The 13,451-nt window shown below is 51.7% G+C and overlaps 1 long non-coding RNA gene across 1 annotated transcript in view; it reads left to right on the top strand.

Annotated features, from left to right (window-relative positions):
• Positions 1-13,451, top strand: part of LOC138521891 (uncharacterized) — a 223,817-nt gene that overhangs the window by 137,190 nt on the left and 73,176 nt on the right. Inside the window, exon 2 of the long non-coding RNA XR_011283160.1 lies at positions 5,331-5,882. This is a non-coding gene — a long non-coding RNA (uncharacterized lncRNA). The remainder of the gene's footprint in view (positions 1-5,330; positions 5,883-13,451) is intronic.

Here is a 13,451-nt window from a genome sequence, read left to right as displayed (position 1 = left end):
GGGGTGGGGGGGCTGGGGCTACTGCTGTGCTCAATGCTATCACTAGAGCTGGAAGGGCTGGGGCTACTGCTGGGCTCAATGCATCACTAGAGCTGGGGGGGCTGGGGCTACTGCTGGGCTCAATGCTATCACTAGAGCTGGGGGGGGCTGGGGCTACTGCTGTGCTCAATGCTATCACTAGAACTGGGGGGGGGGCTGGGGCTACTGCTGTGCACAATGCTATCACTAGAGCTGGGGGGCTGGGGCTACTGCTGGGCTCAATGCATCACTAGAGCTGGGGTGCTGGGGCTACTGCTGTGCTCAATGATATCACTAGAGCTGGGGGGCTGGGGCTACTGCGGGGCTCAATGCATCACTAGAGCTGGAATGGCTGGGGCTACTGCTGGCCTCAATGCATCACTAGAGCTGGGGGTCTGGGGCTACTGCTGGGCTCAATGCATCACTAGAGCTGGGGGGGCTGGGGCTATTTCTGTGCTCAATGATATCACTAGAGATGGAAGGGCTGGGGCTACTGCTGGGCTCAATGCATCACTAGAGCCGGGGGCGCTGGGGCTACTGCTGGGCTCAATGCATCACTAGAGCTGGGGGGGGGCTGGGGTTACTGCTGTGCTCAATGCATCACTAGAGCTGGGGGAGCTGGGGAGGCTGGGGCTACTGCTGTGCTCAATGCTATCACTAGAGCTGGAGGGCTGGGGCTACTGCTGGGCTCAATGCATCACTAGAGCTGGGGGGGCTGGGGTTACTGCTGTACTCAATGCTATCACTAGAGCTGGGGGGGCTGGGGCTACTGCTTGGCTCAATGCATCACTAGAGCTGGGGGGCTGGGGCTACTGCTGGGCTCAGTGCTATCACTAGAGTTGGGGGGGCTGGGGCTACTGCTGGGCTCAATGCATCACTAGAGCTGGGAGGGCTGGGGCTACTGCTGTGCTCAATGCATCACTAGAGCTGGGGGGCTGAGCCTACTGCTGGGCTCAATGCATCACTAGAGATGGAAGGGCTGGGGCTAGTACCGGGCTCAACGCATCACTAGAGCTTGGGAGGTGGGTCTACTGCTGTACTCAATGCTATCGGGGGCTGGGGCTACTGCTGTGCTCAATGCAATCACTAGAGCTGGGGGGCTGGGGCTACTGCTGGGCTCAATGCATCACTAGAGCCGGGGGGCTGGGGCTACTGCTGTGCTCCATGCTATCACTAGAGCTGGGGGGCTGGGGCTACTGCTGTGCACAATGCTATCACTAGAGCTGGGGGGGCTGGGGCTACTGCTGTGCTCAATGCTATCACTAGAGCTGGGGGGGGCTGGGGCTACTGCTGGGCTCAGTGCTATCACTAGAGCTGGGGGGGGGCTGGGGCTACTGCTGGGCTCAATGCATCACTAGAGCTGGGGGGCTGGGGATACCTACTGCTGTGCTCAATGCTATCACTAGAACTGGGGGGACTGGGGCTACTGCTGTGCTCAATGCTATCACTAGAGCTGGGGGGGGCTGGGGCTACTGCTGGGCTCAGTGCTATCACTAGAGCTGGGGGGGGGCTGGGGCTACTGCTGGGCTCAATGCATCACTAGAGCTGGGGGGCTGGGGATACCTACTGCTGTGCTCAATGCTATCACTAGAACTGGGGGGACTGGGGCTACTGCTGGGCTCAATGCTATCACCAGAGCTGGGGGGGGGCGTGGGGGCTCGGGCTTCTGCTGTGCTCCATGCTATCACTAGAGCTGGGGGGCTGGGGCTACTGCTGTTCACAATGCTATCACTAGAGCTGGGGGTGCTGGGGCTACTGCTGGGCTCAATGCATCACTAGAGCTGGGGGGCTGGGGATACCTACTGCTGTGCTCAATGCTATCACTAGAGCTGGGGGGGCTGGGGCTACTGCTGTGCTCAATGCTATCACTAGAGCTGGGGGGGCTGGGGCTACTGCTGGGCTCAGCCCGTGTGATTGGCGGGCTCTCCCTGGAGCTGCTGCCAGTGCAGGTCCCCAAATATGTACGTGTATGTGAACTAAGTGCATTATTATCACGTAAATAAAGCACTTAGTTCACATGCACATACATATACATTTTTGATGGATTCTTTAATATGTTTTGCACATTTAGTGCTTACTACAATCCTGTGAGCCTATAAAACAAAGTGTCCGCTGCGTTTAGGTTCCTACGTCCGCTGTTTTGTTTTTTTTCATATCAGTTTTGGAGTTGCTAGTGTATTCTGTTATTTGAGAGAGCCTGGCTCATAAAGTTAAACGCACTACATTCCTGGTGTCAAAAAATCCTATCCGTTAAGTAATGACTGAGCATGCGCACCCATGCTCAGTCAGCAGGATAGGATTTTCTGACACATAGCAAAAAGTGACGTTACACCGGGCCGAATTGGCCACGCCAAATCGTCCTGCTCTGCTCGGTAACTGCTTGTCTCCCATTCCCCACCAGCACATGCTCGTATCCCATAAATCCAAATGATATCTTGTGCCATACTCCGTTTCCACCAGCACACGCTCGTATCCCATAAATCCAAATGATATCTCGTGCCATACTCCGTTTCCACCGGCACACGCTCATATCACATACGTCCAAATGATATCTCGTGCCATACTCCGTTTCCACCTGCACACGCTCGTATCCCATACGTCCAAATGATATCTCGTGCCATACTCCGTTTCCACCAGCACACGCTCATATCCCATACGCCCAAATGATATCTCGTGCCATACTCCGTTTCCACCAGCACACTGCTCAATAAATATCGTAGAGGGATAATAGCGTGGAACAAGTGCAGTATATGGGCACGATTCAAAACTAAAGTGTCCTGGTCACAGAACAAACTCCGGACCCTTAGGGCCCTGTGGGTGCAGCTATCCTTGCCTTAGAATCGTTACTGGGCCCTATTGCTTTGTTTCTCTTTGCCTGCCTCTTTCTTGCTGCGTTTCTCTCTGTCTTTCTTTCTTGCTGCGTTTCTCTCTGCCTGCCTCTTTCTTGCTGTGCTTCCCTCTGCCTGTCTTTCTTTCTTGCTGTGTTTCTCTCTGCCTGCCTCTTTCTTGCTGTGTTTCTGTCTGCCTGCCTCTTTCTTGCTTTGTTTCTCTCTGCCTGTCTCTCTTTCTTGCTCTGCTTCTCTCTGCCTGTCTCTCTTTCTTGCTGTCTTTCTCTGCTTGCTAATTGTTCTTTCTTGCTGTGTTTCTCTCTGCCGGTCTTTCTTTCTTGCTGTGTTTCTCTCTGCCTGTCTTTCTCTCTTGCTGTGTTTCTCTGTCTGCTAATCTTTCTTTCTTGCTGTGTTTCTCTCTGCCTGTCTTTCTCTCTTGCTGTGTTTCTCTGTCTGCTAATCTTTCTTTCTTGCTGTGTTTCTCTCTGCCTGTTTCTTTCTTGCTGTGTTTCTCTCTGCCTGCTAATCTTTCTTTCTTGCTGTGTTTCTCTCTCTGCCCCTCTGGGTTTATTTCATACTTTCATCCAATCCCTCACTTTTGGAATCTCAAGCAATATCCAGCATTTGCATTAAAAACAAGAGAGAAACGCCTGTCTTTCCTCTAAACGAGTGCAGAGGGGTGTGAATGGGGCACCAAGGTGACAGTCCTACCTTTATTTCTTCATTTCCCTCCCTCCTCTTTAGTGTTCTGTCTCCTTCCCTCTCTCCCTCTGCTGGGATTTCTATCTCCCTTGCTGTCTGCCTATTGATCACTGGCTCTTCTATTTCCTCTCTGCATGTCTTTTTCTCTGCCTTTTCCTATTATCCCCCTATCTCCCTTTCATTCTCCCCACTCTCTTGCCCCTCTGTCTTCCTCTCCCACTCAACCTTCTCCCCATCTTTTCTCTCTTCTCTCTCTTTGCTGTTGTTTCTCTGTGTTAGTCTGTCTCTCTCTCCTGTTGTTTCTCTGTGCTAGTCTGTCTCTTTCCTGTTGTTTCTCTGTGTTGGTCTGTCTCTCTCCTGTTGTTTCTCTGTGCTAGTTTGTCTCGTTCGTTTTGTTTCTCTGTGTTGATCTGTCTCTCTCGTTCCTGTTGCTTCTCTCTGTTAGTCTGTCTCTCTTTTCTGTTGTTATTCTGGGTTAGTCTGTCTCCATCTTTCCTGTTTGTCTGTGTTAGTCTGTCTCTCTGTCTTTCCTATTGTTTCTCTCGCGCATCTCTGCTCGGTCACCCCCTCTTTCACCTCTGCCTGCCCCGCTCTGTCTTTTTCTCCCAGTCTTTGTCTGTCGCTGTCTCTGATCTCCCGTCACTACATGTCTCTTTCTTGGCTGTCTCTGTGCTCTCTCTTCACCCCTTCACTTCCTTTGCTCGGCAGAGCTGCAGGTCACTCTCTGGCCGGGAGTGAGGTGTGTAAAGATGTCAGAAGAGAAGGGGGTTTGGGGATTTTGGGGGATTTTCCAGGAGTTCACTCTGTTGTATCACGAGGCTGCCTGCGAGGTGGGGGGACTCTCTCTGAATAATGTGACAGGGATTATAAGTGCCTCTCTCTGTTCCACCACCTCTCTCTCCCCTTCACTGTCTCTCCTCTCTTCCTCTCTCTGCTTCCCATCATGTCCATGTTGCTCTCTTCCTCTTCACGTGTCTCTCTTCCACTCATCCTTTCTCCATGTTCCGCTCTCTCTGCATCTTCGGCGGTTCCCGTCTCGTGTGTCTCTGTCGCTATTGCTCTCTCTTTTCTGTCTTTAATCTGCAATATTTCTTTATTTCTATCCGACATTCATAGTCGGTCTCCTCTCTGCTTGTTTTTTCAGTCTACCTTTCTGAGTCTCTCTACTGTCTGTCTCTCCGTTCTGTCAGTGTCTCTTCTCTGCTGTCTCGCCTCTCCCTCTTTTCCCTGCAGATCTCTTGTACCCGCCTCTCTCTCCTCTCTGCCTGTCTCTTCTGTGTCCCTCTCTCTCCTCTCTGGCTGTCTCTTCTGTGTCCCTCTCTCTCCTCTCTGCCTGTCTCTTCTGTGTCCCTCTCTCTCCTCTCTGCCTGTCTCTTCTGTGTCCCTCTCCTTTCCTGTCTCGCTCTCTCCTCTGGCTGTCTCTTGCGTTCTTTTCTCTGTTTCTTCGTTTCCATCGCACCCCCTCGCTCCCCCCATTCCTTGCCGACCCGAAGACCCCCTGGGGCCTGAGATGAAGGGGCCTGGTGGAGGTGGAGAATGGGGAATTGTGGGGATGGGGGGGAGTGGAGCGGAGCTCTCCCCGTTATCTCTGGAATTTGGGGGTCACTTGGGGTTTCATTGAAGAATCGAGGAATAGCCGCATTCCCCCTGGGCTTTGGGCGGGGTCTGCATGTGTCTGGTGACAGGAGGCTGTGATTGGCTGAACTCCCTCTGTTGGTGTGAGTGACAGGCTGTTGGCGCCCTGTGATTGGCTGGTTTCTGAGCCGGGCTTCTCTCTTGCAGGTGAGGTGATTCTGGATCCTGGCACCGCTCATCCCGAGCTCATCGTGTCCGCGGACGGGAGAAGCGTGAGATGCGGAGCCCGAGCCCAGGACCTGCCCGACACCCCCCAGAGATTCACTAGATACTGCTGTGTCCTGGGGAGGGAGGGGCTGAGCTCAGGGAGGCATTACTGGGAGGTGGAGGTGGGGGGCAGCAGGGGCTGGGAGCTGGGGGTGTGTGATGAGTCTGTGCCCAGGATGGAGTGGCTCCCACGATCACCTGAGGAGGGACTCTAGGCAGTGGGGCTCTGGGATGGTAAATACAAGGCTCTCACCTACCCTCCCACCCCCCTGACTCCCCGCGCTCCCCCCAGGGTCCTGGGCCTCTTCCTGGACTATGAGGCGGGCAGGCTCTCGGTCTACGATGCTCAGGACCAGGCTCTGCTCTTCACCTTCCCGGGGGCCTCCTTCCCCCGCACCCTGCGGCCCTACTTCCTCACATGGAGCACCGAGGGGGAGCTGCGGATCCTCCCGGGGGCAGGAGGGGACTGACAGCAGCGGAGCCCGGCAGCAGGTAAGGGGGGGCTGTGTCTGGGGGGGGGCGCAGGGCTGCAGGTAAGGGGGGGCTGCAGGTAAGGGGGCTCTGTGTCTGTGGGGGTGGGGCATGGGGGCTGCAGGTAAGGGGGGCTGTGTCTGTGGGGGCGGGGCATGGGGGCTGCAGGTAATGGGGGCCGTGTCTGTGGGGGCGGGGGCTGTGTCTGTGGGGGTGGGGCATGGGGGCTGCAGGTAAGGGGGGCTGTGTCTGTGGGGGTGGGGGCTGCAGGTAAGGGGGCTGTGTCTGTGAGGGGGTGGGGCCGTGTCTGTGAGGGCGGGGGGCTCTGTCTGTGGGGCATGCAGGTAAGGGGGGCTGTGTCTGGGGGTGGGGGCTGCAGGTAAGGGGGCTGTGTCTGTGAGGGGATTGCAGGAAAGGGGGGGTTGTCTGTGGGGAGAGATTGGGGCCCTCACTAGCGGTGTATAATGGGGTGGGAACAGTGGCTCGTCTTTATTGGGGTCGGGGGGGGGGGCACTGCTCGCCCTTGAAGTGTCCGTTGTAGGGGGGCTCATCTGTCACTTTACTTCTACGGGGTGGGGGAGGTGAAACTGGAGTTCTTATAATGGGGGGGGGGTTACTTGATTCGCGCGTTCGGGCGCTATCCTGGGATATTTAAGAAGTGCGGGTACTTTTGCCTCTTTTAAGTGGGGGCGGTGATGAGGGAGGGGGCTTGGGCACTATCCTCTGTTTGGGTGGGCCAGAGGGGCTGGGGTTACTGTGCTGTATCTGAAAGGGAGGGGCACTGTTATTTTGATGGAGGTCATGTAATATATATTTTTTTGTGCGGGGGGGGGGGGGGTAAGGGTTTTGGCGGGTGCCTCGTTCGAGCGGCTCCTGTGGTTTGGCAGATTTCACTTGTGGTCTACACAGGAGGAGAGGGGGCTGGGAGGCACAGTGGGGTCTTTTGTTAATGAATTGATTTAGACTTCTATTGTGACCCCCACCTGGTTTTCCCCCTTTTAATGTGCATGATCTGGGATTTCTCGGTAACTGCTAGTCTTCCATTCCCCAGACAACACTGACCCCTAGTGGCACATTTAGGAAGGGTTTATTTACATCCATTGGTAGGTCTTAATGCATATTAGTATATCATGTTTTATGGTTTTCTTTTCCTGTTCTCTTTCTTGGTGACATCTTTTCAAACCACATGGTCTTCAGTTCTATATTTGTTTTATTTTATCCCGTTACACAGCTGCACTAACTACATACTCATTCATTTTTGCAATGGTATGTTCCTTTCTATGTTTGGATTGTACTTATGTCTCACTATTGACTCTTGGCAACTATCAAATCATCATTATTTTATTTTCTGAGATAGTTTTACTAACTACTGTACTGGCGCTTAGCTCTGACCATCTCCCCTTCTCTAAACATTTGCACAAAACTTGGATACTGTTTCTCTCTGCTCCTTTTACCTCCTTACTTACTCCTTACTTACTCCTTATAATATGATATGGTATTTAATTATAACGCGCCTATACACAAGTGTTTCAAGGCGTGACGAGGCAAGGGGGGCGGGAACAAGGGAGGACAAGACAACAATCTTACTAGGCCAAGGGACATTGAGATTGCGCAAGTGCAGGGAGAGGGAAGGGGAAAAGTGCAGGGGGACATAGGATCAAGACAGGAAAAAAAAAGTGCGGCCAACAGGTGGCGGTGCAGGGTTTCAGGGGTTAAGTGCAGACAAAAGGTGTTAGATAAAGTGGGGGGACTGTAGGGATGCAGAATGCAGCCCCCAAGTGCAGGTTGCCAGGAGGCAGTGCTAGTCTGCAACTGGGAGGACCTGGGTCCGAGATTCAGAGGGTAGCCAACAACCAGTGCATTTTCAGGCAAGAGATCAGCAGGGAAGTTGAAGAAGGAAGGCAGAAGCAAAGAGAACGCTCTTGAGCTGCTTCCAGAACCGGAGATGGTTCTGCTCAAGTTTGAGAGGGGCAGGGAGGCTGTTCCAGAGGGAGGAACAGCCTCTGAAACAGAGGCTTGGAACGTCTCCAATCTATCACATTAACGGTGTGCGTGATATATTAAGTGAAGAAAACGTTAAAGGGATGTTATGGTTTAGTTGCTCCATTAAAAACCTTTGACATTCAGAAAAACAATGTTAAAGGGGACATTATGGTTGCAGCGCAAAATCAGCAAACCAAAGAAATCCACCCGTTCTCGTAAGCTAGGCAACCATAACCCACGCCCCCACCATGCACTGCTCAGAATAACACCCAGAACATCAAAGATGACATCACAAATGGCATCACTGATGACATCACATTTCCTGGAAAGTTCTTTTTGTTCAATGACAGTAAGCAGTAAAAGCATTACTTGGATGTACCGCATTGAAGCATGACACTCATACTTTGAAAGTGCTATATATGTAAGCCTTCACCCTGCAGCATGTTCCAAAGTTAATTTCCTTGGGGTTTGGTCTGAGCGCAGGGTGCACATACATGGAACAATAAGCATGACCCAGACAGATCATACAGTTGGTATCCTTTATATGTGTGATGACTGACTCTAATCTTAGATTAATTCGCTGGCTGTAGTATTGGTTTCCCACTTGCTAGATGTTACCTGTCTGTGCGCATCCACCCATGTGTCTAGTAATTCCTGTATACTTGGCCCTTGGCTCCAAGTGTAACGTCACTCAAGGTCCTGATAGGCTTGGACTCCTAATCCACCAGATCTGGATCTACTCGTCTAGTCCATGCTGGATCCATTGCCTATATTCATGGATTGTTAGATTGCTATATTATCCACCCACGTGTCTAGTAATTCCTGTATACTCGGCCCTTGGCTCCTAGTGTAACATCACTCAAGGTCCTGATAGGCTTGGACTTCTAATCCACCAGATCTGGATCTACTCTACTCATCTAGTCCATGTTGGACCCATTGCCTATATTCATTGATTGTTAGATTGCTATATTATCCACCCACGTGTCTAGCAATTCCTGTATACTGAGCCCTTGGCTCCAAGTGTAACGTCACTCCAAGGTCCTGATAGGCTTAGACTTCTAATCCACCAGATCTGGATCTACTCTACTCGTCTAGTCCATGCTGGAGCCATTGCCTATATTCATGGAATATTAGATTGCTATATTATCCACCCACCTGTCTAGTAATTCCTGTATACTCAGCCCTTGGCTACACATGTAACTAAACTCAAGGTCCTAATAGGCTTGGACTTCTAATCCACCAGATGTAGATCTACTCTACTCGTCTAGTCCATGCTGGATCCATTGCCTATATTCATGGATTGTTAGATTGCTCTATTATCAACCCACCTGTCTAGTAATTCTTGTATACTCAGCCCTTGGCTCCAAGTGTAACGTCACTCAAGGTCCTGATGGGTTTGGGCTTCTTATCCACCAGATCTGGATCTATTCGTCTAGTCCATGCTGGACCCATTGCCTATATTCATGGAATATTAGATTGCTATATTATCCACCCACCTGTCTAATAATTCCTGTATACTCAGCCCTTGGCTACACATGTAACGTCACTCAAGGTCCTGATAGGCTTGGTCTTCTAATCTACCAGCTCTGGATCTACTCTACTCGTCTAGTCCATGCTGGAGCCATTGCCTATATTCATGGAACATTAGATTGCTATATTATCCACCCACCTGTCTAGCAATTCCTGTATACTCAGCCCTTGGCTACACATGTAACTAAACTCAAGGTCCTGATAGGTTTGGACTTCTAATCCACCAGATCTGGATCTACTCGTCTAGTCCATGCTGGAGTCATTGCCTATATTCATGGATTGTTAGATTGCTATATTATCCACCCACCTGTCTAGTATTCCTGTATACTCAGCACCTTGGCTCCAAGTGTAACATCACTCAAGGTCCTGATAGGCTTGGACTTCTAATCCACCAGATCTGGATCTACTCGTCTAGGCCATGCTGGAGCCATTGCCTATATTCATGGATTGTTAAATTGCTATATTATCCAGTAATTGCTGTATACTTGGCCCTTGGCTCCAAGTGTAACGTCACTCAAGGTCCTGATATGCTTGGACTTCTAATTCACCAGATCAGGATCTACTCTGCTCGTCTAGTCCATGCTGGACCCATTGCCTATATTCATGGATTGTTAGATTGCTGTATTATCCACCCACATGTCTACTAATTCTTGTATACTCAGCCCTTGGGTCCAAGTGTAACGTCACTCAAGGTCCTGATAGGCTTGGACTTCTAATCCACCAGATCTGGACCTACTCTACTTGTCTAGTCCATGCTGGAGCCATTGCCTATATCCATGGATTGTTAGATTGCTCTATTATCCACCCATGTGTCTAGTAATTCCCGTATACTCAGCTCTTGGCTCCAAGTGTAACGTCACTCAAGGTCCTGATAGACTTGGACTTCTAATCCACCAGATCAAGATCTACTCTACTCGTCTAGTCCATGCTAGACCCATTGCCTATATTAATGGATTGTTAGATTGCTGTATTATCCACCCACGTTCTAGTAATTCCTGTACACTTTTTTATTTTTTATTGTTGTATATGATTAACATTAACCTTTTACAACGATTTCATCATATATCCAAATCTTTCATAATATCATACTAAAAACCATATTTCGAGGGGATTGGGTCCTCCGACGTATTCCATATCTATGACAGTAATCACCACAGCTGTGCTGCTTCGGAAACTTTTTTCGGTGTCTGCGTCTGTAACGCTCACCTGATTCCCGTAGAGGCGCCGGTCTTGACTGGGCCTATACCGTATCTGCAAAGGTGATGTGTAACACACGGCTGGCTCTTTGGGCTGGACCTCTGTGCACTGTATGTCTGACTTGAAGGGTAAGATGTCTGCAGATAGAAAATATGGGATTAAGGAACTGGGTTATTGAATGTCTCTCTCTTCTTCCCTTTCTCTTCTCCTGTAGAACCCCAAAGGTTAACGCTCTCACCTTAGGTAAGTGAACGCCGTGCTCTCCATCTGCCTCGGGGCAGGGTGCTGTAACCAGTTTCTTCACTGGATAAGGGGAGCAGGCCTCTTGACTTCAGAGGACTGCTGTCCGTCGTTTACTGCACGAACGGTAAGTTTCGAGTAATTCTAATGTCTTTAAAGTCTTTAGTAATGATGTTTCTTGTTTTGCAGGGTTCCGGCGATGGCGGATGACGGGCTGAAGTGAGTTGAAGATGGAGCCCGTGTGATGAATAGAAGCTCCTGGAAGCACGTAAGTAAGCGCTTGTTGCCTGCTTCACGATGCGCTCTAACTGTCTTTTTATTTTGCAGGTACAAGTTCGGAGCGGCTGCAGGGTGCCGGAATACCCACTGGGTTAGATGTGGAAAGGAGTAATGGCACGTGAGTATTAAAGTTCCCCAATGTCTTTAAACGCACCTTGTTTTGTCTTTCAGATGCGGGATGCAGCGCCGAAGGCCTCCGGAGCGTGCAAAGAGTTGGTAAGCTTTTGTCTTTCAGATGCCGGAATGCAGTGTGAAGACCTCCGGAGCGCACGAAGAGTAGGTAAGCCTTTGTCTTTCAGATGACGGAATGCAGCGCGAGGCGTTGGTGACAGCCGATGGACCAGGTAAGTGAAGAGCTGTCACTGAAGACCGTAATGCTAACCTGTTCTTTCTTGTCTTTATAGGTGTTGCTGAAGACTGGATTCAGGATGGTAAGCCTTTTTCCTTAGGCCTAGGATCAGATGCAGAAGACACGATGAGCGTTCTGCTGCAGAGGATGCAGAATAACGCAAAGCAAGATTCATCCATCGGGTGTGGTTTAAATAGCCTCCTGTAGTGCTTAGGTGTCTCCTTCCACAGCCACGCCTAGGTAAGAAAAGAGTTCCTGCTTTCCAGAAGAGTTCCAGTGTTCTGAATCTAGGGAGTGGCTCCTGCCCCACCCAACAGGAAAAGTAGTTCCAAACAGAAAAGGATCAGAGGCTCAACTGGCAGGCAAGTAAGCAGCATGGTCTGGTGCAGGTAAGTCCACCCAAGCATTATGAGCCCGGCGCTTCCAGCGCTGGGACTGGGCATATTTATGAGCCTGGTGCCACTGGCGCCAGGACTGGGTCCAAAAGGTCCCAATTGGGACTGGTTGGCACTCGGAACCTGGGTTATGGATCTGCTTCCAAGGGAGTTGGGAAAACCCTGACCTTTTGGAAGCAGAGATCATGACAGCGTCCTGCGTCGATGACGTCAATGCGCCGTCCTCGAGGACCTCCTCCGACGGCCGACGTCATCCGATGTGATAAGTACGACGCACGACGCCCTCAGCCTCAGTTCCGTTTTTTCCGTGAACGTGTTTGCTTCGTGAATCTCGGTACGCCTCGACTCTTTGGAGTTTCTGTTCTACTCGGTTCTTTGAACCGGTTCGTTTGTGAAATCTACCTTTGTGAAGATGTCTACTTCGTCTTCAACCCTGTGTCTGGGCTTTAAGAAGTGCGGGGAGTGTGGGTCCAAGATGTCGGTGACGGACTCACACGACGCCTGCCTCTGGTGCCTCGGGGAGGCCCATGACACGGATGACTGTGTCGACTGCCAGTCGCTCACGTCCAAAGCCTTACGGGAGCGTAAAGAAGAAGTTGTCGGTAGGTAAGGTGTCCAAGCCCCGGAAGTCGAGGTCTGCGGGGCTTTCGACAGATGATTCGAGAGGTGACTCTCCGCGTCATCGTCGGAAGTCCAGTGGGTCTCCTTCTAGGAGTCGGTCTCGCCACTCCTCGGCCTCTTCGAGGCATTCACGGAAGCGCCGGCATCGGTCGCCTTCCCCGTCCTCTTCCGAGGACTCAACCCGTCGGCGGGTCGCTTACCCCACCAAGCATGCGACACCGGAGAAATGGGCTTCCTTCGGGAAGAAAATGTTGGTGATTATCGAATCGCAGGGCACCGGTCCGTCCGCGCCTCCGAGTGAGGTCGGTCGTGTTCGGTCGAGAGACACCGCTCATACGCCTTCGGGCTCGAGTGGTCGGCACGATTCGCAGGAAAGGTCCCGCTCGGACAAGGGGAATCGTTCTCGTCATGCCCGTTCCAGGTCCCGGTCCTCGACGCGCTCGAGACCGCGTGCACCTGTGAAGTCTTCGAGGAAGACGTCGACGCCTGTGGCGCCGAGGGCGTCGACAGACTCTCTTGAGGCTCCGCCTCCGAGGAAGTTGTCGATGCCGTCGACGCTCAGGTTGGCGAAGGACATGCTCGGGGCTCGGGCTTCGAGGACTGTGTCGACGCCGTTGATGCTGGCGGCGTTGCATCTGACGTCGATGCCGATTTACTCGACGTCAACGCCGATCCTCTCGGCGCCGACGCCGATTCTCTCAACGCCGGCGCCGATTCGCTCGACGCCTTTCGAGGCCGTGGTGTCGGAGGTACCCCGTGGCACGGGGGAACCCCCCTAGAAAGGCTCTGGCTAAGGTCAAGCATGGCTTTGTTTCTCAAGTGCCTTCTTATCACCATCTGGAGTACATTTCAGAGGTGGATGAGGACTCTGATAATGGCATGGTTCCTAGTAAGGTTTCAGATGAGATTGTCTCGGGCCATAGCCAATTTGATGACCTAAGGCAGTCACTGCATGATGCCAGTGGACTGGACACCTCTCCGGAGGTGGAGTTTTGT

The sequence above is a fragment of the Ambystoma mexicanum genome, chromosome 13 (genome assembly GCF_040938575.1).
Source record: "Ambystoma mexicanum isolate Mex_15411 chromosome 13, UKY_AmexF1_1, whole genome shotgun sequence".
Classification (NCBI taxonomy): Eukaryota; Metazoa; Chordata; class Amphibia; order Caudata; family Ambystomatidae; genus Ambystoma; species Ambystoma mexicanum.
Note: the sequence above shows the minus strand (reverse complement) of the source record. Positions and strands in the feature narration are given on the sequence as shown.